Source organism: Cetorhinus maximus, chromosome 4, assembly GCF_964194155.1.
Source record: "Cetorhinus maximus chromosome 4, sCetMax3.hap1.1, whole genome shotgun sequence".
In the NCBI taxonomy this organism is placed as follows: Eukaryota; Metazoa; Chordata; class Chondrichthyes; order Lamniformes; family Cetorhinidae; genus Cetorhinus; species Cetorhinus maximus.
The window spans coordinates 128,532,608-128,550,886 of record NC_135882.1 but is presented as its reverse complement, the minus strand read 5'-3'; the positions used below and the strand labels follow the sequence as shown (position 1 = coordinate 128,550,886).

The 18,279-nt window shown below is 45.9% G+C and overlaps 1 protein-coding gene across 4 annotated transcripts in view; it reads right to left on the bottom strand.

Moving 5' to 3' along the window:
• Positions 1–11,767, bottom strand: part of plekhf2 (pleckstrin homology domain containing, family F (with FYVE domain) member 2) — a 52,488-nt gene extending 40,721 nt beyond the window's left edge. For 2 of the 4 annotated variants that reach the window (XM_078540810.1, XM_078540807.1), the window contains exon 1: positions 11,595–11,767. The gene's annotated coding sequence lies outside the window, so the exon portion shown is untranslated. The remainder of the gene's footprint in view (positions 1–11,594) is intronic. The other 2 variants (XM_078540808.1, XM_078540811.1) reach the window with 2 other exon arrangements.
• Between the last annotated feature and the right edge of the window lie 6,512 nt (positions 11,768–18,279).

Below are 18,279 nucleotides of genomic sequence, written 5' to 3'. Positions count from 1 at the left end.
AGTACTGTGTTCAGCTCTGAATGCTACGCTTTAGGAAGGATGGGGCATTAGAGTGCAGAAAAGATTCAGGAAAGTGCTCCCAGAATGAGGAATCTCAGTTTTCTGGATAGACTCAGGAGAAGCTGGGGCTGTTCTCCTTGGAGAACACTAAGATGAGATTTGATAGAGGTGTCAAAATCATGAGTGGTCTAGATAGAGTAGATATGGAGCAACTGCTCCCATGGATGGAGGGATTAAGAACCACAGGATTTAGGGTAAATGGCAAAATTACCAAAGATGACATGAGGAAAAACATTTTTTTTAAAAAAGAAATGCAGTTAGTGGTTAGGATTTGGAATACACTGTTTGAGAAATGTGATGGAGGCAGATTCAATTGTGGCTTCCAAAAGAGAATTGGACAATTATTTGGAAAAAAGATTGTAGGGCTATGGGGAAAACAGTGGAGAGTGGGGCTAGCCAAGTTGCTTTTGCAGAGAGCCAGCACAGATACGAAGGGCAGAATGACCTCCTTATGCTGTAACTATTCTATGATTCTATCAGCAGCAGCAGCTAGTAGTGTTCTGCCACAATCTAATCAGATCTCCCACTCTTCGATCACTAGTTAATTGTGGAGCATGGGTGTGCAGCATTGGGCATACCCAAGAATGAGGAACATATATTATAAATTATACATTACAGAAGTTAGGCACATCATGCTTGTGCCAGGTCTTTGAAAGAACATTCCCAATTAGTACCACTCCTGGCTCTTTTCCCATAGAACTGCATGTTTTCCTCCCTTCAAATAAATACCTAATTCCTTTTGAAAGTTACTATTGAAAATACTTCCACCACCTTTCAGGCATTGTATTCCAAATCACAACTTATGACATTGAAGAAATACTTGTGCCCCTTAAAGCAGAATTCAAGTGCAACTATCACCTCGCCCATTGTTTGGAGAACTATTGTGGTAGGTAGTCAAGCAACAGGAAAACCAAGCACCAAGAATAGCCCATCCTCAGCCATGTTTTGAAAATAAGTGTAGGAGACAATATTGGTGTTTGCAAGCGTCTTCAGCCAAAAGGTACTGTGTGGTTATCCTTATCAATTTCCTCCCAAGCCCCTCAGATACTATTATCCAGCCCTGCAACATCAACTCGTCATTTAGTACAACTAAATTGTATTGTCTTAAAATTCAAGTGCCATGTGAGAACCCAGGACACTTCATGTGTCTTATGGTACGTAGGAAATATCTCCTGCTGTTTGAGCTCAAGCTCAGTGTTTCCGAGCTTGAGAGCACGTGGGAATCACTGAGCATCAGGGAGGTTGAGAGTTGCATGTTCCAGCCTCCTGGATGGCATGTTCCATGAGGTGGCCACCCTACAGGCAAAGTGTTTAGCATAGTAGTTGGGTGGCCATCTGGAAGAGTAAGAAGAGGCAGGAGCTGAAGGGGTCTTCAGGGTGTGTGCAGTCTGGACCATGTCACTCATGGGCAATGGAACAGCAATGAGTAGAAATGCAGTCATTAGAGGAGATTCCATAGATGCTGGGGGGCAGACTAGATTTTTGTGAATCCTGTGTGGCATCTTACCTCCCTGGTCCCAGGATAAAGGACATCACAGAGAGGGTACAGAATATTCTGCAGGGGAAGGGAGAGAGCCGGAAGTTCCCAATGACCAATGAGAGGGGGCAGATTTTGAGGTTGTATGGTCAGACTTTTAGGTGCTCGGGATGAAGTTAAAAAGTAGGACCTTGAGGTAGTTATCTCTGGATTACTCCCACATGCTAGCAAGAGTAGAAATAGGAAGATAGGGAGGATCAAAAGGTGGCTTGGGTCAAGGTCTAGGTATTAGGGCTTCAGATTCTTGGAACATCGGGACTAATTCTGGGGCAAGAGGCACTGACTCAAGAAGGACAGGTTTCACCTCAACAGGACAAGGACCAATGTCCCTACAGGAGGTTCATTTGTGTACTTAGGAAGGTTTTAGACTTTAGGGGTGGGGGTCAGCTCCAGCACATACAAGTAGAAAGAGGAATAAGGTGTATGAAGGGATGTGTGTGTGTGGATAGTACTAGAGAAGGAAGTTGTACCACATTAGATAGGAGCAAGTTAAGAAGGACAACAAGTACAATGACAGCTTTAGAATGTAAATGCATTAAGTGAGGTGAATAAGGATGGTGAACAACAAGGACAAAAAGTCATGTGGGAATACCATGTAGCGGTTATAATGAAAACATGGTTTAAAAACAGTGAAGACTGGGCGCTTAATACTCACAGATACAAAGTGTTCAGAAAAGGCAGGGAAAGAAAAAAGGGAGGAGGGGTGGCAGTATTCATTAGGGAAAACATTGTAGTATTGGAAAAAGATTATGTCTTTAAGGGAGCAAACAAAATCCATTTAGCTGGAGTTGAGAAGCAAAAGGGCATGATCACACTACGGAGAGTATTCTGTAGGCATCCAAAATGAGACAAAGATAGAGGAGCAAATATGCAGGGAAATCACAGACACGCAAGTACAATGGAGTGATGATACCTAAATATTGATCGGGATGTTGTTAGAGTAAAGGGTAAGAATTTGAGACGTGTGTTCAGAATTTCCTTGACCCAACTAGGAAGGAAGCGTCATTGGATCTAGTGCTGGGAAATGAGGTGGACCAAGTGTCTGTGAGGGTACAGTTACCCAAGAGTGATCATATCATAAGGTTTAGATTAGCAATGGAGAGTAAGGAACAATCTAAAGTAAAACTTTCAAATCAGAAGAGGGCTAACTTCAACAGGATGAGGATGAATCTAACCAGGGTAAAATGGAACTAAGGACAGGAAAAAACAGTAACAGAACAATTGGTGATCTTTAAAGGAGGAGATTTCACAGGTACAGGCTATGTAGATTTGAACAAAGTGGAAATGTAGGGGAACCAAAGCCTGGCAGCTCTCTTTGGAGAGGAAGATAGAGAATGAGATGCAACAAGATTGTGTTATGGCACATGTCAGGTAAATTCTTCAAGAGAAAACCAAACCAAATGGCATAAGTTGAGAGGGGAAGTGAAGAGGAAAATAAGACTGGCAAAGCCAGAATGAGAATAGAATGTCAGTGGTAATAAAAGTAACTTTTCCTCTGTGGCATGTAAATAGAAAGTAGGCCGCATCCACCTCTTGCTGCCTATTGGGGACAAAGAGGGTGATAGATGCTTAGAAGGGCAGTGCAAGGCTGGAATACTTAATGAGTACTTTGCATTTGTGTTTACTAAGAAAGAGGAATCTGAAAACATCAGTCGAAGTAGATATGATAGAGGTAATAGGTGGGATGAAAATTGATAGGGTGGATGTGCTGGAAAAGCTAGCTATCTTTAGAATGAATAAGTCGCCTGGTTCAGATGGCTTCCAAACCAGGTCTTTAAAGGAAGTGCGAGTGGAGATAACGAAAGGGCTTGCCATAATCTTCCAATCTTCCCCGGATACAGGGATAGTGCCGGGGGATAGGAAAATGGCTGATGTTAAAAAAGGGTGCAAGGACATGCTTAGAAACTACAAGCTGGTCAGTTTGTCATCAGTGGTGGGTAAGGTTCTAACAATGATCAGGGAAAAAATTAATGGGTACTTGGAGGGGTTTGAGTTAATTAAAGAGAACCAGCTTGGATCTGTAAAAGGCAGATTGTTTTTGACTAATCTAATTGAGTTTTTTGATGAAGTAACGGGGAAGATTGATGAAGGGAATGCAATGGATGCTGTCCATATCAATTTTAAGTGTTTGACAAAGTTCCACATAAGACTGGCTATGAGTGTCAGCTTGGATAAAAAAATGTCTTAAGGACAGACAACAGGGAGTCATGGTAAAAGGTTGTCTTTCACACTGGAATACGATGGACAGTGGTGTTCCAAGGGTCAGTGTTAGCACCACTGCTTTCTTTTGATATACATAAATGACTTAGATATTAGAAGAGAGTTAAAATTTCAGCATTTGTTGATGCCACCTGGAGATATGGCAAACTGTGAGGATGATACCAATCAACTGCAACAGGGCATAGACAGACTTGCAGAATGGGCAGACAAGCGGCAGATAGAATTTAATAAAGATGTATGAGGTGATACATTTTGCAGAATGGATAGGAAGAAGCAATATAAACTTAATAACACTGTTCAAAAGAGCATTCAAGAACAGAGGGACCCAGGGGTTCATATACATAGACCTTTGAAGGGGACAGGAGATATTGACAGAGCAGACAGCAAGGTATACAGGATCTAGGGAAGTTATGCTGAGCCTTTATAAAGCTTTGGTTAGGCCACAACTAGAGTATACCAAGTTCTGATCACCATGCTTTAGGAGGTATTTTAGGATCCTTGAGCACCGGAGAGAGGATTTACCCGAATCGTTCCAGGTATGAGGAATTTTAGCTACAATGCAGCTATAATGCTACAATGCACTGGAGTGCTGCTTTGGGCTGCATTAGAGTGCTTCAGTTGGTGTTCGGTGAGACAGGGACTTTTAAGGATTAATTTTTATCTAAAGTCTAATATTTTTTTAATTTAGCAACTAACTGAAAGTTGCTCTTTGGGTTGGGAGAAGGTGAGTTTTAGTAAGCTCTAAAACAGGGGTTATACAGGCTCTGCTTGCAGCTGCAGCTAGTAAATTAGTTAATTGGCTTAAACAGGTTTCCAGAAGTTAGATTCAGACAGCATAAATGCAAGCCATCTACAGTGCTGCTTTAATCTAAACTGGAGTGCTGCTTTGAGCTGCATTAGAGTGCTTCAGTTGTAGTTTGGTGAGAGAGGGAGTTTGGTGAAGAGGGAAGGTGATCCTTTCATTTTTTACCTTTCCTCAGTAAGGAGAGCAGCGGCCTTGATAAGTAGGACCTGGTAAGTATGTCTTCTGTCCTTAATATTCTCTAAGCTGGAGGAAGTAAAGGGAATAGTTTAAGGGTACGTTATGGAAAGGAAGCTCAGCCAAGTGGAATGCTCATCCTGTGCGATGTGGAAAGTCAGGGGCACTTCCAGTGTCCAGGGCAACCATGTGTGCTGGAAGTATCTCCAGCTGCAGCTTCTCAAAATCCGTGATTCTGAGCTGGAGTTGCATCTAGAGTCACTGTGGCACATCCATGAGGATGAGGCCTTCGTGGATAGCACATACAGTGAGGTAGTCACACTGCAGGTAAAGAGTACACTTGCAGAAAGAGAATGGGTGGCCGCCAGACAGAGTAAAAGTACTAGGCAGGTAGTGCAGGAGTCCCCTGGGTCCATCTCCCCCTCCAACAGATTTTCCATTTTGGATATTGCTGGGGGAAATGCAGCAAGAGCCAATTCCGTGACACCACAAGTAGCTCAGCTGCACAGAGCAGGGGAAAGAAAAGTGGGAGAGCAATAGTGATAAGGGATTCTATCGTAAGGGGAGCAGAGACGTTTCTGCGGCCGTAGACATGACACCAGGATGGTATGTTGTCCCCCTGGTGCCAGGGTGAACGATGCCGCTGAGCAGCTGCAGGACATTCTGAAGGGGGAGGGTGAACAGCCTGAGGTCGTGGTCTATTTGGTACCAACAATAGAGGTAAAAAGAGGGATGAGGTCCTGTAAGCAGAATACAAGGAGCTAAGAAATAAATTAAAAGGCAGGACCTCAAAGGTAGTAATCTCAGGATTACTCCCAGTGCCACATGCTAGCAAGATCAGGAATAGGAGAAGCAGATGAATGCGTGGCTGGAGAGATGGTATAGGAAAGAGGGATTTAGATTCCTGAGGCATTGGGCAATTCTTGGGAAGATGAGACCTGTACAAGCAGGACAGGTTGCACCCCAGCAGGACCGGGACCAATATCCTCACAGGGTATTCACTAGTACTGTGGGGGAGGGTTTAAACTAGATTGGCAGAGGGATGGGAACCTGGGCGGGGAGACGCAAGAGAGAGAAACAAAGATAGGAATGAAAAACTGAAAAGTAGAATGCAAAAGTGGAAGGCAGAGGAAACAAGGGCAAATAGGGCCACAGCACAAAAAATGTGTAAAAACGTTAAAAAGACAAGTCTAAAGGCACTGTATCGGAATGCACAGAGCATTCACAATAAGGTAGACAAATTAACAGCACAAATAAATGTAAATGAGTAGGATATGGTTGCAAATACAGAGACATGGCTGCACGGTGACCAAGGCTGAGAACTGAATATCCAAGGTTATTCAATATTTAGAATGGGCAGGCATTGTTAGTTAAGGATGAAATCAGTGCGATAGTGAGAGAATATTGGTTCAGAAAATCTAGATGTAGAGTCAGTCTGGGTAAAGCTAAGGAGCAACAAAGGGAGGAAAACATTGGCGGAAGTTATCTATAGGCCTCCAAACAGTAGCAATAATGTAGGGGAAAGTATTAAACAGGAAATTAGAGATGTAACAAGGGTGCTACAGTAATCATGGGTGACTTTAATCTACACATAGACTGGGAAAACCAAATTAGCAATAATACCATGGTGGATGAATTCTGGAGTGTGCATGAGATGGTTTTTTAAAAACAATAGTGCTGGAGAAATTAATGGGACTGAAAGCCGATAAACCCGCAGGGCCCAATAATCATCTGCATCCCAGGGTACTAAAGGAGGTGGCCATGGAAATAGTGCATGCGTTGGTTGTCATCTTCCAAAATTCTGTAGGTTCTGGAACAGTCCCAGCAGAATGGAGGGTGGCAAATGTAACACCACTATTTATAAAAGGAGGGAGGGAGAAAACAGCAAATTACAAGCCAGTTAGCCTAACATCAGTAGTAGGGAAAATGCTAGAGTCTATTATAAACAATGTGGTAACAAGACACTTGGAAAAGATCAACAGGCTGAGTGGGCAAATACATGGCAGATGCAGTATAATGTGGATAAGTGTGAAGTTACCACTTTGGTAGGAAAAACAGAATGGCAGAGTTATTTAAATTGTGATAGACTGGGAAATGTTGATGTACAAAGAGACCTGGCTGTTCTTGTACACCAATCACCGAAAGCAAGCATGCAGGTGCAGCAAGCAATTAAGAAGGCAAATGGTATATTGACCTTAACTGAGAGAGGATTTTGAGTACAGGAGCAAAGATGTCTTATTGCAGTTGTACAGGGCCTTGGTGAGACCACACCTGGAGTAGCGTGCGCAGTTCTGGTCTCCCTAAGAAAGAATATACTTGCCAGAGGCAGTGCAGTGAAGGTTCACCAGATTGATTCCGGAGATGGCGTATAAGGAGAAATTGGGCCGACTAGGCCTGTATTCACTGGAGTTTAGAAGAATGAGAGGAGATCACATTGAAACATATAAAATTCTGACAGGGATAGACAGACTGGATGCAGGGACGATATTCCTTCTGGCTGGGGGTCTAGAACAAGGGGTCAGACTCTGGATATGGCGCAGGCCATTTAGAACTGAGATAAGGAGAAACTTCTTCACTCAGTGTGGTGAACCTATGGAATTGTCTACCACAGAAGGCTGTGGAGGCCGAGTCACTGAATATATTTAAGAAGGAAATAGATAAATTTCTAGACTCTAAAGGCATCAAGGGCTATGAGGAGAGTGCAGGAGTACAGCGTTGAGATAGAGGATCAGCCATCATCATACTGAACGACAGGCTCGAAGGGCTCCTACTTTCTATGTTGGGGAAGCTAGGGTTGGTCTCCTTGGAGCAAAAGAGGGTGAGGAGAGATTTGGTTAAGGTGTACAAGATTGTCTACCTTATCTAAACCTATCAAAGAAAAGCTGTTGTCATTAGCTGATCGTACAAGGATCAGGAGAAGCAATTTTTAAAAAATTCAACCCTAGGATGTGGGTGTCGTTGGTTAGGCCAACATTTATTGTACATGCCTAATTTCCTGTAAGATTTTGGGGAAGTGATATAGGGGAGGGGAGATGGGGGAGAAGAACTTATTTTACACAAGTGTGTGGTAATGACCTGGAACTCGAAGGATTGTCGAAGCAGAGATGGCCAATGATTTCAAAAGGAAACTGAATGGGCACCTGGGGGGGAATAAACTTGCAGGGTTACGGGAATAGAGCAGAGGAATGGAACTAACTGGACCACTCTAGAGAGCCAGCATGGATTCAAAGGGCTAAATAGCCTCCTGCGCATAATAATTCACTCTTCCACCCGATCACAGACCTTCCCTTTCGTTCATTTCCCACACTCCCTCACTTTCACTTGCCTAAAACCTATTACATTTCTAACATTTTCCAATTCTGATGATAGGTTATCTCAGTTTCTCTCTCTCTCCACATATGTTGCCTGATCTGAATATTTCCAGCATTCTGTTTTTATTCCATTATCCAGCCAATTATTTGCTCCACAAGGCAGAATGTAGCTGACCACATGGACACAACAAAGGTTGGAGATCACGACAATGCCCAGCTGTAGTGAAGGTTTGTGCAAAGCTAGCTGGTCCACCAGCCAATCTGCTCCAGGACTACTAGTGGCACTGGCATCTACTCAATAATGTGGAAAACTGTCCCATCAGCTACTCCCAATCAGTAAAGCGACTGATAGAGTTAACCATAGTGCCATCAAGCAACAGCTACTCATCAACAATCTCTTCACTACACTCAGTTCAAGCTCCAATAGAACCATTTTGGCTTCAGATTTCATCAGTGCATTAAGCCAGTCCTGGCCAATGGAGCTAAAACGCCAGAGCCGATGGGATCAAGGCAGCATTTCACTAACAATGGCACCAAGCAGCTTGAACAAAATTGAAATCAGTGGAGAGTCAACAGGAAAACCATCCAGTGGGTACAGACATATATGAAGCAAGGAAGATGACTATGGCTCTCTGAGACCAGTCATCACAGCCCCAGGGAAACATTATTTGGCCTAACCAGCTCCATCTGGCTCAATGACCTTCAATCTTTGACAATGTCACATTACCTGCTGACGTTTCCACAGTATTCAGTTCAATTTACAAATCCATTAATAATAAAGCAAATCACGTCAGCCAATAGAACTTGTATAACATCCAGGCTTTGGCTGGCAAGTAGCTGGTAGTATTTACACCATACAGTACCAGTTAACAACCATCTCCAACAAAAAAAGTCCAGTAAACTCCCATTAACTTAATGGCACCATCACCACCCAGTCTCTCTCCATCAGCATCTTGGGAAGCAAGGTAATACCCAAAGCCTTTTCATAGCCTTCATTTTCTTTACAACATTGCAGCCTAATATTTACATTGTTTCTTTGAAGCAATTATGTACTCTATGCAAACCCATTTTACACATCCACTATCCTGGATGAGTAGAGCATCATAATTGAACTTAGGGCTAAGCCGTGTCCCAGATTCCGATTTGGTTTTCACCACATACACAGAGATCATTTGTGACTGCCATGTTGCTTTCCTCCAACACTTTGGCCTCTCTTCCTTTGACACCTGATTATTCTAATGACTCTCCAAAGTAGTCCACCTTCAAGGCACTTATTTCTTTAACATGGAAAATATTCCAAATCACTTTACAGAGAGAAGGGAAAATAAATAAGGATCAATACGGAATGGATACTGAGTCGTGCGGGCTGAAATTAGAATGTGCTTTAGAAATAGTTGAAGGATAAATGCCAGTGTGGACCAGTTGGGCCAAATGTCCCATTTCTGTACTGTAATTTCTACATATTTCTATACATTATTAGACAATTATCCTGAATTTTAATAGGAAAAATTGACTTGCCCCGATAGTTTGCATTCTAATAATTCCAATACATTTTGTGCAAGATCGTACTTCTGTGGTCGACACAAACACTGTGTGCAAATTCAGTTTAAATAGTATTAAAATTGCTTATTCATCATTACACAAAACCAATCCCCAGCAAGCAAAGCATTATTTTCTTAAGCACAACAGTCCAGAACACAACTGCAATGATGCCTCACTAATGTAAAAATTTCAAGGAAGTTAGCTTACTTAAATTATAAGTTATGCACACACAAAGCTCAATCTCAAATGACTAACTCTTGGCATTGTAAACTTTTCCATAAATACGAAGCATTACCCATAAACGTCCCACGTTTCACTTAAGAAAGTCGCCACATCAGTTAAGCTTCAAATAACCAAGTTTAATAGTACCAGCTCGCTGAACAAAATATTATTCACACTAAACTGCATAGGCACTTCCACTGTAAATATGAATTTAAAAATGGTGTATGTTACTCTGCGTAAAATTCCGATTAAGAGTTAAAGGTGTATCTTCATTTGTTATGTGCTTTGAAAACTTTAATAAAATTACACGTCCTCTTCAGCCAATAAGCTATTCCAAAAACAGCGCTATAAATTAGGGGTGCTAAAAGATAAATGCGTTGAATGAATTCAATCAAGTATCAGGATAATTATAAATTGACTGCTTACGACCATTTAAGAGTTAAACCTGAGGGCACAGGAGTAGGCCATTCAAACCCTCAAATATCTTCTACTATTCAATGGCTGATCCTTACCTGAACTCCGTTTACCCTCCTTTTTGTCACTCTCGATAACCGTACCCAACAAAAATCTATTGATCTGCTTTGACAAATTCAACTGACCCAACATCCACAGCCTTTTGAGGAAGAGAATTCCAAATTTGCACTACTCTTTGTATGAAGTGCTTCCTGATTTCGGTCCTGATAACTTAATGTAATATTGGTTGCGGGTCTGAATGAGAGCCGAGTTAAAACATGATAGAAAGTCAGTTCTGCCGAAGGGCCATGAAGGCTCGAAACGTTAACTGATTTCTTCTCCGCCGATGCTGCCAGACCTGCTGAGTTTTTCCAGGTAATTCTGTTTTTGTTATAGAAAGTCAGGTGTGGGAATGGCACTCAGTCCGAGATGCGTAAACTATACTTATTAGTCCCGTATATTTTAAGCTGACCGATCGACCAATTTAAACACTAGATTTTTGACGATACTCAATTCGCTGTCAATTTTACACACACGAGTTCAAACAAAACTCCTGTATGTGACCAACAAATTCAAACTCAGAGAAAGCTCACATTACCAGTCCGACCAGAAGCACACGCCCAGAAACGACAACTTGAGAAAACAACTTGTTGCTACGACTTTTTAAGGAAAACGAAAAGTCAACGCCTGTGATCGGAAAGTATAAATAACTCGGGGGCGTCGCAGGGACAAAATCACTTGTGAAACCTCAGAATCAGAAACTGCCGTTTAAAGAACACCAGTAATAGTTTGAGAGCTTCTTTAAAAAAAACTACAAATCGACACATGTCAACACTTCCCAAACAGAAGCGAGAACCGGGACGGGACCCCTTCTCCGGGTATCTGGACTGCCCGGGACACCCCCCAGCAAATCCAAATCCCCCGGGACCCCCCCTCAAATCCGTCACCCCAGCGACCGGGTATCCCATCCCCGGCCGCCGCCGCCGCCCCGGGTTCTCTCCCCTCACCCCATCCCGGGCTGATGTGATTGTTGTTACTCGTTGGGACCACAAACACAGACAAGTTCCAAGGTGACCGTTTTCGCTCTCATTTACTAGCGGCCTGGGCTGGCTGGATATTACCGCCCGGAACCTGCTCTCCTCCCCGCTCCGTCCTGCACTAACTTCCCAGGGACACGGGGGCAACAGTCAGTCGCTCTTTTCACTTTAATCAACAAACAGGCACCGCGGAACTTCCAGAAACAACCGCCGCCGACTTTCTTCTCGCTCACCATGGGGTTCGAAAGGCGTAAAACTCTGGTGCAGTTTATTTCAGCCTGAAGTGGATGTCGGCTTCTCGCCTAAAGTTTTGCCTGCCGTCCTCGCGCTCACTTTCTTTCTCTTTCCCCAGTGGTTCGCAATATGGCGCCGACGGGATTGGCCTCAGGATCGCGAGCGCCTCGGCGTCGCTCACAACGTCCACACGCACAATCCGGGCTCACCGACGTCAGCACGTCGATTAGGTGACTGCGTCAAGCTCGGGAATGCCCCGCATCACGTGAGAAGCAGGTTACATCATTCAGCAGACCACTGTCACTCAAAAGCTTGAAACCACAGGCCACAGCACCTTGCAATTTGGATAACACCTTCAGCATCGGGCAAACTAATCACAGCAAAAAAAACACAGAACCGCAAAAGATAACAATAATGACAACATCGCTGTCTCAAAAAAGCAACAGAGCAAACGCTTAAAATTAAAGAAATCCGATATGAAAAATCATGAGTTGCTTTTTTTCAAAGGTGAACCAAAATAGATCGTTAGTTAGTTTATTAGCATTACTGCTAGAGAAGCTGGAGGCGCGTAAGAAGAGTGCTACAATTGTCATGGATGATTTTAATCTGCATATTGACGGACAAATCAGATTGGCAGGGATAACATGGAAGACGAATTTGTAGAGTGCATCGGGGATTGTTCCTTAGAGCAATAAGTTGCTGAACCTACCCGGGAACAGGCTATTTTAGGTCTAGTAATGAGGTGGGATTAATACCAGATATAGTTAAGGATCCTCTAAGGGGTAGTGATGGTAGAATGTCAAGTTCAGTTTGAGGGCAAGCAACTCAAACTCCTCAACTTAAATAAGGGCAATTACAGAGATATGGTCCTGGCAGGGGAGAGACCATGAGCATGGTTCTGCCAAGGCAAGGTCGGGAAGCAAAGGCTATAACCAATCGAAACCCATACCATGGGTTATCTAACACCGTCCGAGTCACGGTGAAGGACAGTGAAGGAGGATCACCTATGGATCAGGCCTTCTTCGCCAGGAGGATCCTGTTGAAGGCGTGCAGTTTTGAAGCTCCGGAGATCTTCACCCTGCAGGGCTTCCCCAGCGTTGGATTTTTCAACGTGACGTTCAAGCGGGTGGCAGACTGCGTCCAGCTCCTGAGGGTGTTCGAGGAGAAGAGAGACCTGCCGGAGATGAAGATCCTGACGGCGGAGCCGCTCTTTGCTCTGCCGTTGTAACGGGACCGTGTGGTGATGGTGCATCTGTACAACCCCTTCGTCCCTGTCGCCGACGTGGTCACCTTCCTCACCAGGTACTTCGATAAGGTGGGGAGCGGCACCGAGATTCGAGACGACTTGGGGATCTGGACAGGCAAACGCCAGTTTAAGGTTACGCTAAAGACCGACGGTAAGGGAGCCATTTTCCACCCTCCTTCCAGATTCGCTATCGGGGGAAACCGTGGCTACCTGGTCTACGCTGGGAAACCCAAGCATTGTCGCTCATGCGGCAAGGCTGGTCATGTGGCGGCCAACTGCAGCGCCTCCCTCTGCAAGATCTGCAAACAGGAAGGGCACCAGACAAAAGACTGCAAACAGGCTAAGTGCTGCAACCTGTGTGGCGAGGCAGGTCACCTCTACAGGACCTGCCCCAAACGCTGCCTCACTTACGCACAGGCAGCCAAAGCCAACAAGGGGGAAGCAGAAGAAATGCGTCGTGTCACTCCAGCCACCAAGGCCCCCAGGGAGCTCAACGGGACAAAGGAGGACACAGAGAGAGACAAGATGGAGGAAGAGATTGAGGCAACAGATAGCAAATCAACAGCACTACCCCCTGAACCTCCCAGTCCTCAGAACAGCGAATCAATGGAGGAGGAGGCAGCAGTGGAAAAGCAGCAGGGGGAGTGGCAGACGGTGAAGAGAGCCAAAAGGAAGAAGGAGCGAAGAAGAAGCAAAGCCACTCCCCAGACAAGTGGCAAGAGGTGTCTCCCATCCGACATGGATGACAAAGGCAGCAGCTTTTCGAATGAAGAAGTGCCAGGGCGGCACCGACAGAAGAAGCGGCAAAGCTCCAGGGCGTTGGAGGACGAGACACCCGAGCTCCAGAAGATTGGAGACAACAAGGAGACCAGCGCACCCCAACTTTGCCTGCAACCTGAGGAGGCCAGTGCACCACAGCCCCAGGAATCTGGGAGCAGTGAGGCAATCATCGCACCCCAGTTCCGGGAAGCTGGGAACAGCAACGCCCCAGAGGGGGTGAGTTTTGGAGAAGCTTCTCCAGCAAAGGTCATCTCAAAACCTGCTCTCTACGCGAACCCCCAGATGCCACCTGAGCAGAACACTGCCAAGGAGAACTACCTCAGCCCATCCAAAGTGAAGCAATTTGAGCTCACTACGGGTATGAAGGAGCAGACTAAAGGTCTGGGACTCTCAGAGACAACGGGTTTAGTAGGAGAATAAATACTTTAAAATGGGTTTAAAGATTGTATCCATAAATGTGGGTTGCATTAAATCTACTACGCGATGTGTTGCGACCTTGGACTACCTTGCCAAGGTCAAAGCTGACCTGTTGTTTCTGCAGGAGTGTGCGATACCGCACCTCAGCTCCTACAGGCAATGGTCACGATGGTGGTCCCATGGGCCATCGATCTGGTCGGGCGGAAACGACTTTCGTTCCTCCGGTCTGGGTATTCTGCTGCGGGAAGGCAACTTCACCGTCTCCGAGGTTAAGGAGGTGGTGGGCGGGCGCCTCCTCGTAGCAGACGTAATGTACAAGAACGCTCCACTCCGGTTAATTAACGTGTATGGCCCGTCATAAGGGGCCGAGCGGCTGGAGGTTTTTCAGCAGCTCCCACTGCTGCTGGCGACTTCCAGGCCGGTCATTCTGGGCGATGACTTCAATTGCATCATTGATGCGGCTGGACGATCCAGCAGGGCCGACAGCAGATTGGATGCTACGTCCAAATCCCTGATGGAAACAGTTAAGAATGCCAAGCTGCACGACGTCTTCAGCAACCCTGCAGACGGAGCGCAGCGTAGATACACCTGGTCGCGGCCAGACGGGTCCATTCGTTCCAGGATAGACTTCCTGTTTGTGTCCCGCGCATTCACAGTCAGATCCACCGACGTCAAGACGGTGTTTTTCTCTGAGCACTGCCTCCTACTGGCGGACTGCCACTTAGAGAAGGACCTGAGGGTGGGCAGGGGGGCATGGAAGCTAAATGTGCAACTGCTGACCCCAGAGAACATTGAGGAGCTCAAGAGGGATTACAAAGGTTGGGAAACCGTGAAACCCCTCTTTGAGTCCCTGACACACTGGTGGGAAGCGATCAAGGGAAACATCAAGAGGTTTTTCATCCTCAAAGGCACCCAGAAAGCTAGAAAGGAACAGAGGGAAATGTCTCGACTCCAGAAAAACATGCAGAATCTGCTCCGGCTGCGGTCGATGGGGGTCGATGTCAAGGGGGAACTCCAAGAGGTGAAGAGCCAGCAAGCCTCGCACTTTGCCTCGGAGGCCTCCAAGATCATCTTCCGTTCCAGAGTCCGCTCCGTGGAGCAGGATGAGACGTGCTCACGTTTCTTCTTCCAAAAGGTACACAGAGAGCGCTCTGTGATCAGCAGCCTGAAGGAAGAAGACGGCTCAGTAAAGTCATCACGGTCCGACATTTTGAGGATCAGCAAATCCTTTTATGCCAGATTGTATGACATGAAGCCCACGGACAGCACGGCCTCCCAGTCCTTCCTGTCCTCTATCACGGAGGTCTTAGACGACAGTACACGGGAGAGCCTGGACAAACCGCTAACTCCTGATGAACTGACTAAGGCCCTTGAGTCCTTCGAGAAGAGTAAAACTCCCGGAAGCAACGGCTTGCCGGCGGAGTTGTATTCGGCTCTGTGGGACTTGATCGGCCCAGACCTGCTAGAAGTGTACGAGAGTATGCTCCTGGCCGGCAGCATGTCAGAATCCATGAGGAAAGGTATTATCACCCTCATCTACAAGCACAAGGGGGGAAGGGAGGAAATTAGAAATTGGCGACCCATTTCACTGTTGAATGTGGACTATAAGATTCTGTCCAAGGTCATCGCCGATCGGGTCAAATCCGTTCTGGAATTGGTGATTCACCCTGACCAGACCTGCACTGTGCCAGGCAGGAAGATCTCTGACAGCCTCGCGCTGCTCAGGGATATGATTGCCTATGTACAGGACAGGGGTGTGGATACCTGCCTCATCAGCTTGGATCAGGAAAAGGCCTTTGACAGAATATCGCACACCTACATGGTGGATGTGCTCTCCAAAATGGGGTTTGGGGAGGGAATTCAAAATTGGATCCAACTGCTCTACACTAACATCAGTAGCGCAGTCTCAATCAATGGGTGGGAAACAGATAGCTTTCCGATTAAATCTGGAGTCAGGCAGGGCTATCCTCTCTCGCCTGTTCTTTTCGTGTGTTGCATAGTACCCTTTGCCGAGTCCATCAGGAAGGATCCGGGCATAAGAGGAGTGACGATCCCAGGCAGTGGAGGCACTCAGGTAAAAGCCTCCCTGTACATGGATGATGTCGCCGTCTTCTGCTCGGATCCGCTGTCGGTGCGCAGACTGATCCACATCTGCGACCAGTTCGAACTGGCCTCGGGAGCCAAGGTAAATCGTGGGAAGAGCAAGGCCATGTTCTTTGGGAACTAGGCTGACCGATCCTTTGTCCCCTTCACTGTCAGGGCTGACGGCCTGAAGGTGCTGGGGATATGGTTCGGAGGGACCAGGGCATGCGTTAGAAACTGGAAGGAGCGAGTGTCTATGGTGAAAAGGAAACTGGGCATGTGGGAGCGACACTCCCTCTCCATTGCAGGTAAGAACCTGGTCATCAGGTGTGAGGCACTCTCGCTGTTGCTGTACGTGGCGCAGGTCTGGCCCATTCCACACTCCTGCGTGGTGGCGATCACTTGAGACATCTTCCGCTTTATCTGGAGGTCAAAAATGGATCGTGTCCGCAGGGACGCAATGTACAAGCCTCTAGATAAAGGGGGAAAAAACGTGCCCAACATCACCCTCATACCTTTGTGTGTGGCTGCATCAAGCGGTGCGTAGACCCTCAGTACGCAAACACCAAGTGTCACTATGTGCTGAGGTTCTACCTGTCCCCGGTGTTGCGAAGGATGGGTCTGGCCACACTGACGCGGAACGCTCCAAGTAGTTGGACCGTGCCGTACCACCTGTCCCTCGTGGAAAAATTTATGCAGAAAAACACCTTTGACCACAAGTCCATCAGGCAGTGGTCAGCACGTAACGTCTTAGAGGCCCTGAGGGAAAAGGAGAGGGTGGATCCTGTGGGATGGTTCCCCGAGCAGACTGTCAAAGTCATTTGGCAGAATGCCTCATCGCCAGAACTTTCCAACAAGCACCAAGACGTGGCTTGGCTGATGGTGAGAAAGGCCCTCCCCGTCAGATCCTTCCTACACGCCAGGAGTCTCACCCCCTCTGCACGTTGCCCTCGAGGTGGCTGTGGTGGGGAAGAGACCGTTGTTCACCTCCTTGTGGATTGTGCCTTTGCAAAGAAGGTCTGGAGAGAGATGCAGTGGTTGCTGTCGAGGTTCATCCCGAGCAGTTCTGTGACACAGGGCTCTGTGCTCTACGGGCTGTTCCCAGGGACACACACCGAGACAAACATCAACTGCAGCTGGAGGATCATCAACTCGGTGAAAGACGCGCTTTGCTCTGCCCGAAACTTGTTGGTCTTCCAGCACAAAGAGTTGTCCCCAACCGAGTGTTGCGGACTGGCACAATCCAAAGTCCAGGACTACGTGCTGAGGGACGCACTAAAGCTTGGGGCAGCTGCCGCAAAGGCGCAATGGGGAAGGGTCGTTGTCTAAGACCTTTCTGCCACAGCGCACCGAGGGGCTGGGAACTGTTTAAACCCCCTCGGGCTGTACAACTCAAAATGAAAGGCTGTAAATGATTGTAATATTGTTTGTACTGATGCACCTGGTGATACATTTTGTAAAAGTTGAACCGGATTGTACCCTTGAAATGGTGTTTTTGGAATGGTTTGGAATGTGATTGAAGATATTTTATGAATAAAGTATATTTTTGCAAAAAAAAAAGCAATTACAGAGATATGAAGAAAGATTTGTCTAAAGTGGGCTGGGAAAAAAAACTAAGGGGAAGATCAGTAGATGAGCAGTGACAGACATTTAGGCAAATATTTCATAACACTCAGCAAAAATTTATTCTGGTCAAAAAGGACTCGATGAGAAGGATAAATCACACATGGTTAATAAAGGTGGTCAAGGAGAGTATCCAATCAAGAACTAAGGCATACAAAGCAGCAAAAAACTAGTGGTAACCCAGAGGATTGGGATTTTTTTAGAAACCAGCAGTGGATAACTAAAAAGCTAATAAAAGGGGGGGAAATTAATTATGAAAATAAATTGAAAGAAATATAAAAACAAACAGCAAGAGCTTCTACAGCTATATAAAAAGAAAGAGAGTGGCTAAAGTGAGCGTGGGACCCTTGGAGGGTGCGACTGGAGAATTGATAATGGGGAACAGAGAAATGGCAAATAATTTAAACCAACACAGGGTAGATCATTTAGGACTGAGTTGAGGAGAAATGTCTTCACCCAGAGAGTGGTGACCCTGTGGAATTCGCTACCACAGAAAGTAGTTGAGGCCAAAACATTGTATGTTTTCAAGAAGGAGT